The following is a 7121-nucleotide window of genomic DNA, read 5'->3' as shown; positions in this document are numbered from 1 at the left end:
GCAGTGTGTTTTTATTCTGGACTAGTTTGAGTACGTTCTGAATGGATGAACTGTGTCCTGATATGGACGGCGGAGAGCAGTAACTGAATTTGATCCATCTTTGTCCCCTACTACAGTTCCACACAGACTGTGTCGACCCGTTGCTTCGGAGGTCCAACTCCTGCCCTCTGGGACGGATACGTCATCTACAACCCCCTAACATGGAGCAGGGGTGGGAATCTCTTCTTCTTTTTAGGATGACAGGGGTACTGATCAATGCTCCACACCAGGGAGAAAAGGAGTGAGTTGGATTTTAGAACATATTTTGTTGTGAACAGACTACTGCTTTTGACTATAWAGGTATTGAGTATGGTACAGTCGTACTACTTAAGAGTCGTTTTTTATACAGTGCATTCAGAAAGTATTCAGACCCCTTGACTTTTTCAACATTTGTTATGTTACAGCCTTATTCTAAAATTGATTAAATAGTTTTTTCCCCCTCAGTTGTACTAGTTAGTTTTTTTCTACATAAAGGAAATGGATAACAGTTTTGTTTTATATTTGCTTGTTTGCTCAGCTCTTGGTTAGAATCTACACCGCACGGCTATGTGTTCATTTCACCTAAGTCTGTTTGGCTTTCATTTCCCTGTGTTTTTATAWGTGCTATTTTCATTGACAGTTTTTCAATTCGCTTAACAGAGCTTGTTTTAAACAAATGTCAAAATGAAATACAAAATGAACTTTTACCTGGACATATAAAAGTACCACAGACATACTGACCCATAATAAAAACAAAAGTTTTAAAAGTTTTTTTATTTTTATTATCAGTCTATTTACATTTTCAGCTTGCCGTTTTTCATTTAAGACACATTGAAGCAGTGATGGCCCAGGTGATGTCAAAATGACTAAAGGAACCACGCCCCTGTGTTTTTATTTTAATCCCCGCCCCCGCAGGAGGCCTTTTGCCTTCTGGTAGGCCGTCATTGTAAATAKGAATTTGTTCTTAACTGACTTGCCTAGTTAAATAAAGGTTAAATAAAAATGAAAACCATCAGTCCAGACTAAACACGCTGTTGCGCGGTAATATTCCTCTTCTCATCCTGTGTGGTGACATCATGACTCTGAGTTGTAACGGTTAACACATGACCATTGAGAACAGTGACTGTCACTGGTGGCAGTTCTACTCAGCAAATGGATGCCAAGTCTTTCACAGTGCCCCGTCCCGTTTTGTCCACCAAAGTTCCCATATACTACCCACCCAACTTTGCGAACCCTGTACAACTCTCGTTGACTGGCCCTCGCTTCATATTCGTTGCCAAACCCACTGGTTCCAGGTCATCTATAAGTCTTTGCTAGGTAAAGCCTCACATTATTTACTGAGGTCACTGGTCACCATAGCAGCACCCACCCTGTAGCACGCCTCCAGCAGGTATATCTCACTGGTCACCCCAAGCCAATTCCTCCATTTGGCCGCCTTTCCTTCTAGTTCTCTGCTGGCCAATGACTGGAAGAACTGCAAAAATACTGAAGCTAGAGACTCATATTCCCTCACTAACTTTAAGCACCAGCTGTCAGAGCAGCTCACAATCACTGTAAATAGCCATCCCAACTACCTCATCCCCATACTGTTTTTATTTATTTATTTATTTATTGCCTTACCTCTCCTTATCCTACCTCATTGCACACCACACTTGTATATAGACTTTTCTATTGTATATTATGCATGTTGTTTATTCCATGTGTAACTTGTGTTGTTGTTTGTGTCGCACTGCTTTGCTTTAATCTTGGCCAGTCACAGTTGTAAATGATGAACGTGTTCTTTCACTAGCTACCTAGTTAAATAAAGGTAAAAATTAAAAAAATAGCTGTGCCACTAGAGATTCTGGGTTCGAGATCCAGGCTCTTGTCGCATCAAGCCGCACCGCGGAGACCCATGGGGCGGCGCACAATTGGCCCAGGGTCATCCGGGTTTGGCCGGCAGGGATGTCCTTGTCCATCTCGCACTAGCGACTCCTGTGGTGGGCAGCGCAGTGCACGCTGACAGTCGCCAGGTGTTACGGTGTTTCCTCTGACACATTGTGCGGCTGGCTTCCGGGCTAAGTGGGCATTGTGTCAAGAAGCAGTGGCGGCTTGGTTGCTTGTGTTTCGAGAGGACGCATGGCTCTCGACCTTTGCCTCTTCCCGAGTTCGTATGGGAGTTACAGCGATGAGACAAGACTGTAACTACCAATTGGATACCACGAAATTGGGGAGAAAAAAAACGGGGTAAAGAAAAATAATTTAATAAACTGCCTCTCCTGGCTCTGCCACCAAAGGTAAACAGAGATAGTCTAAAGGGGTGATCCTCTGTTCTTTAACCTAAGGCCCCCAAAACCAAAATACAAAAATTCCTGTTGACATTTTTTTATTCTGGACTAGTTTGAGTACGTTTCTGAATGGGATGAACTTGTCCTGATATGGACGTGCGACAGAGGCAGTAACTGATTTGATCCATCTTTGTTCCCTACTACAGTTCCACACAGACTGTGTCGACTCCGTGCTTCGGAGGTCCAACTCCTGCCCTCTGGACGGATACGTCATCTACAACCCCAACATGGAGCAGGGGGGGGGAAGGGTAGACCCAAGCTGGCCTCCTCCTTGACCATCCAAAGCTCACAGAGCAGCACAGACTGGAGCTGTTTGTCCCAGGAGTAGCTCTGCTGGACAGGGCAGCCAGCGGTGGTTCCTTCCTTAGTATGTTCAGCTCTGAGGGCTCAGCCGATGCCCTAGTACCTCTCCCTCAGGACACTATGGTTGTCGGCTTACAAGGTCTACGCATCAATACAGTGAACATTGAGAGCATGGAGGGTGGAACAAGCGGGACAGAGAAGGAGGAACTCCAGTCAAATCAGTCATTCTTAACAAGAGCCTTTCCTCCAGCATCTAAGACAGACGTGTCCTAGAGTGAGGTTGGGACGCACCAGTCAAGCTCCTCGACCAAGAGTTTTGGCCAAAACAATGCTACCTCAACTAACAGGCTGGGTGGGGTCTATGGAGGGACGGGAAGGGCCCAGCCGAGTCTGTTTGTGGGTGTAAACAGGCCAGACAGGGACATGACTGCTGCTGCTGCTCAGCCCAGAGCTGTCATCACCTGTGGAGAGCCAGCCCCAGTGGAAGCTGAGACCCAGGGTACCCAGACCAGGCGCACAGGAGACAGCCAGCAAGCCACAGGCCTGAGGATGACAGGGGTACTGATCAATGCTCCACACCAGGGAGAAAAGGAGTGAGAGTTGGATTTTAGAACATATTTTGTTGTGAACAGACTACTGCTTTTGACTATATAGGTATTGAGTATGGTACAGTCGTACTACTTAAGAGTCGTTTTTTATACAGTGCATTCAGAAAGTATTCAGACCCCTTGACTTTTTCAACATTTGTTATGTTACAGCCTTATTCTAAAATTGATTAAATAGTTTTTTCCCCCTCAGTTGTACTAGTTAGTTTTTTTCTACATAAAGGAAATGGATAACAGTTTTGTTTGCTCAGCTCTTGGTTAGATATCTACACTGCACAGCTATGTGTTCACTTCACCTAAGTCTGTTTGGCTTTCATTTCCCTTGTGTTTTATATGTGCTATTTTCATTGACAGTTTTTCAATTCGCTTAGCAGAGCTTGTTTTAAACAAATGTCAAAATGAAATACAAAATGAACTTTTACCTGGACATATAAAAGTACCACAGACATACTGACCCATAATAAAAAACAAAAGTTTTAAAAGTTTTTTTATTTTTATTATCAGTCTATTTACATTTTCAGCTTGCCGTTTTTCATTTAAGACACATTGAAGCAGTGATGGCCAGGTGATGTCAAAATGACTAAAGGAACCACGCCCCTGTGTTTTTATTTTAATCCCCGCCCCCGCAGGAGGCCTTTTGCCTTCTGGTAGGCCGTCATTGTAAATACGAATTTGTTCTTAACTGACTTGCCTAGTACAATAAAGGTTCAATAAAAAATGAAAACCATCAGTCCAGACTAAATGCGCTGTTGCGCGGTAATATTCCTCTTCTCATCCTGTGTGGTGACATCATGACTCTGAGTTGTAACGGTTAACACATGACCATTGAGAACAGTGACTGTCACTGGTGGCAGTTCGACCAGCGCGTCCTCAATGTCCTTCAGAGACTCTCTCCCCTCCCACCTTCCTGGCAGAACATTTCTGATGACATGGTCCTCTACAGTGAACACCCGGCTGACCAGATCATCAGATTGTATGGAGAGCTTCCCTCTAGTTATTCTTCCCATCAGGGATAGTATGTACGACATAGGGCAATGCTTACAAGTCACCATCTTTTCAGTGGTGTCCACCCTCTCCAGTGGGTGTGCTTCTGGGCAAGTGTACTCTTGGGACAACCAGTATCCAATGATTTTCCCCTCAAACTTCTCAGGCTGTACCATGTCGTGTGGCAGATCGCATTTTCTACCACTGGCCACGTTGACCAGAGAGATTCTGGTGTTGTGTTCAGCACGGTTTTACCCCCATACTTAACAACAGAAACATTGGTGACCCGGTACCATTTCCCCTCTTCAACCGTGTTTTCACGACCCCACACGGTCAGGTTTGTGAGTGTAGTTGAATCATCTACAATATGACCGACTAGGTATTCCACCATGGGCATGCTTTTGTTAAATCTTGTTTTACAATGGCCCTCTTCACTTTCTGAATCACCTCCACTGTAACGTTCACCTACAATGCAAGAAAAACACCAAAAGGAGAAATACATTACAGGGCAGTGAACTAGACAGGTTAGAGTTCAACATACAGTACTTCATTGATAGTGAATTATTAATTATTATTATAGCTACCTTCTGTTTTACAGCATTTTCTGTGTTTTTCTTTGTCCTCTTGAAGGTCAGCTAGGCCACATCCTTGACCTCCCGTCAAGGTCGCTGTTGAATTTAAAGGTAAATCTTTCGAGGGTGGAAAATGATGTGATGTGTAATGTAAACATATCTCCATCTTGTTGTTTCTGCTTATGGATGGCTGGAGCCACTTTCACCAACTTCACTTGGAGTTCTGCAAAACAGCATTATAAATATTAATAACAGATATTCTAATCACATAGCACTCAAAGCCTTTGCAGAGCCACTTTATACACACTTACCTCCGACTCTTCTGCTGTGGCAAAGCGGTCTCGCAGCTGCGGCTGAAAAACTATCAGATTCCTGCTCTCATCTTCTTGCTGTAAAACGGCATTGAAATATCCTGTCTTCTTCCTCTCTTCACTGCTGAGACATTGTGGATGTAACCGCAGGCCTTGATTACTTCGGCAAATTCCCCATTATGGAGCCTATTGGAGGGACAAAATGCAGTATTTTAAAGGAAATACATCTAGGCTATAGACATGTATAAGCTAGATATTCAGAGTCAGGGATACTCAGTTTAGATTTGGAATTTTAATAGGCGCCATGTTGGCACAATAAACTCCACAACAGTCAGCAACATTCTTAGACTAGATAGATGGCAGGCTGTACCTGCTCTGATGCTTGGTGGGGCTTGGTCAGGGGCACTCGGGTCTTTGAAGGTGTCCAGTCCAGCTCTTTGAGTCTGGGGAAGTTTGCGATGATCTCTTGCTTATGCAGAAGGGCCACAAACCATGGCAGTACTCCTCTCCTCTCTCTCAGCATGTCCAGTAGCTTGATGACTGTAGTCTCTGGAGGCTGACTGGATTGCAGGTGGTTGAGGTTGTTGTATTCACGCTGCTCCACAAGTTTCTTGAATGGGCGTACTGGAGAATATTGTCGGGTTCCGCTGACAGAATCTCTGTCAGGAGCGGTTTATTCTCCAGCAGAAACTCCTTTGCCATTCTTCTCTGGGGTGGTTGGCTGTTCTTGGCCTAAGTTGGTTTCCTCCTTGGGGACTCAGTTAAGGCTGTGTTCAGCAGGACACAACGGCGTGCAACTTTTGATTGAACGGAAAACTGTGCTGTTCTCACCGGTCGGGCAACACACCGCCACAACCACCAAACAGGAGCAGAGATACCGCAAAGAAATGGTTGGGGAGAAGCGTGTCGTTCAGGCACGTAGTAAAACGTTTAATATACTGAACACAGCCCTGCTTCATTGGCTGGTAGAATCTACTTCCTATTAGCCGGAGAGGTACAGCTTGTTGTCATGGCAGGTCTATGGTGCTGGTCAGGTGAAATCAAACTAGCACCTGGAGAACGAGATGGAACAACAGGTTAATTACTGTGTCAAGTCAAAAAATACAGTGAGTGGCAGCTGTGTTTAAGAGTGGTATCAGGCAAAAGACTATGATGCATGGTTAGTACACTACTACTGGGTTTAAGCTAGGATATAGCCTACATGATATTGCTATGATTATATTGATTCCTTGTCTTGCCTCTTTAGGGTATCAAAAGGTGAAAAGTAATATCGCTCACTGGAAAGCCACCTTGACATACAAGGCGTTGTAATTAACAAAGGTAGGTGAAGTAGTCGGGTATGCCTTCCTAATCTATAATTAATACACGGCTATTTGAGCCACAACAGACAGCCGGTGCACAAGAGCAAAGAGTATTCACCCACACAAAACTAGCAGAAGGATGGTCTCTTTAACAAGCTGATAATACCGGTTCGTTTCAACGTTTTGTATGTTTTTTTTCAACAAAGTAAGTCATGATATTGTATATTATTAGTAATGTCACTTTTAACCCAAACTATAAGATGGTTTTGCAGAAATGTTTGTAAACAATCTATAGCTTCAAAATGTTTCAAGCTATGATATTGATGTCATATAACTACCAGATTGATGTAACTAAATATGATATTTGATGTCATATAACTATCATACTGATGTCAGTCCGTGCATCATAACTACATATTAATTCTAGAGTTTTAGCTACAGAATATTCATCCGAAGGGGTCGCCCGTTTGGCTGAAAAACAAATTGTGTCGCGCCTGCGCACAGCACCGCACAATTCAAAATATACGACCTGGAACGGCGCAGAGAGAAGGCGCTCAAATGCTTCATCTTGCAGCAGACACTTTAACCATTTTACCAGTCATATTTCTAAAGCATTATTCCCGCACCACATACCCATTATTTTTAATACAAACATTTTCACAAGATCTAATGCGGAACGTTAGGCTAGCTAAAAGTCCTG

General features: G+C 43.7%; 1 long non-coding RNA gene across 1 annotated transcript in view; it reads right to left on the bottom strand.

Annotated features, from left to right (window-relative positions):
* Nucleotides 1-5136: 5136 nt before the first annotated feature.
* Nucleotides 5137-7121, bottom strand: part of LOC139026859 (uncharacterized) — a 2756-nt gene continuing 771 nt past the window's right edge. The window contains exons 2-3 of the long non-coding RNA XR_011478804.1: nucleotides 5491-6172; nucleotides 5137-5306 (exon numbers count right to left, since the gene is read on the bottom strand). This is a non-coding gene — a long non-coding RNA (uncharacterized lncRNA). The remainder of the gene's footprint in view (nucleotides 5307-5490; nucleotides 6173-7121) is intronic.

Source organism: Salvelinus sp. IW2-2015, unplaced genomic scaffold, assembly GCF_002910315.2.
Source record: "Salvelinus sp. IW2-2015 unplaced genomic scaffold, ASM291031v2 Un_scaffold6104, whole genome shotgun sequence".
NCBI classification, from domain to species: domain Eukaryota; kingdom Metazoa; phylum Chordata; class Actinopteri; order Salmoniformes; family Salmonidae; genus Salvelinus; species Salvelinus sp. IW2-2015.
Note: the sequence above shows the minus strand (reverse complement) of the source record. Positions and strands in the feature narration are given on the sequence as shown.